The sequence below is a fragment of the Tachyglossus aculeatus genome, chromosome 3, assembly GCF_015852505.1.
Source record: "Tachyglossus aculeatus isolate mTacAcu1 chromosome 3, mTacAcu1.pri, whole genome shotgun sequence".
Taxonomy (NCBI): domain Eukaryota; kingdom Metazoa; phylum Chordata; class Mammalia; order Monotremata; family Tachyglossidae; genus Tachyglossus; species Tachyglossus aculeatus.
The window spans coordinates 58,240,742-58,241,865 of record NC_052068.1 but is presented as its reverse complement, the minus strand read 5'-3'; the positions used below and the strand labels follow the sequence as shown (position 1 = coordinate 58,241,865).

At 43.9% G+C, this 1,124-nt stretch overlaps 1 non-coding gene across 1 annotated transcript; it reads left to right on the top strand.

The window, feature by feature from the left end:
* The first annotated feature begins 414 nt into the window (after positions 1 to 414).
* Positions 415 to 551, top strand: LOC119926226. Its single transcript, XR_005450118.1, has one exon. It is a non-coding gene; the product is annotated as a small nucleolar RNA SNORA7 (small nucleolar RNA).
* The last annotated feature ends 573 nt before the right edge of the window (positions 552 to 1,124 follow it).

Below are 1,124 nucleotides of genomic sequence, written 5' to 3'. Positions count from 1 at the left end.
GTCAAACTTACTCTAACCCAAGTTTCCTTTAACCTAGGGAATATCAAGTAATAGTAACAATATTCATTAAGTGTCTTCTATAGGCTCTTTGAGGACTGGGATTATATCTACCAACACTTTTGCACTCCCCCAAGTGCTTAGTTCAGTGCTCTGCATAAGTACACAAAACATACCATTGGATGATTGAAATATGCAAAATACTGTACTAAGCACTGGAGAATTAGACACGGTCACTGGATCTCCAAGAGCTCACAATGTATGAGCAAGCGGGGCCACTGGCATATAGGAAATTTGTAAAGAATAGATGCAACTAATAAATCAATAGTATTTATTGAGTTCTTCCTATATGCAGAGCACTGTACTAAGTGATTGAGGGAGGGAGTACAACACAGTGTAGTTGTTTTACGTGATACTACCCTCTCAGGGTCGCACCTGGAGAGTGTCCAGTACTCTACCAGTTTTGGCTATGGGAGGGAGAGTCAGCAGAAGCATACCCATTCCACTGCTAGCTTGGGCAGTGGCTAGCAAGTGGAAGGCCATCCACTACAAGTCAAAACTCACCTGTGCTGGGCAGCAGCTGTATGGGAGTGAGTCAAAGGCAGAAACTCGGGTTTACTGCGTGGAGGAAGGCAGTAGTAAACCACTTCAGTAGTTTTACCAAGAAAACTCTCTGGACACACTACCGGAATGATTGCAGGCGGAGGTGGGGCGTTCTGGGAGAGATGTGTCCATGGCGTTGCTATGAGTCGGAGAAGACTCAAGAGCATAAGACAAGACAAGACATGATGATACCTACCATGAAGAGCTTACAGACTAGTGGGGGATTAAGATATTAAAAGAAATTGCAGGATGGGGAAGGGACAGTGTATAAGGCTATAAACATGAAGTATTTAAGGAATACAGACTCACTCCTATAGGTGACACAGAAGAGAGGAGGAATAGGGTGGGGAAAAGAGAGGTTAATCAGGGAAGGCTTCTTGAAGAAGATATGATTTTTGTAGAGGTTTGATTGGGAACGTGGTGTTTTGGAAGGGGGAAGTAGAACCAACCCTCTGGGTAAGGGATCAGTAGAAAGAAAAATGAAATTGAGGCACAGTGAGTAGTTGGTTGCTAGAGGAGAGAAG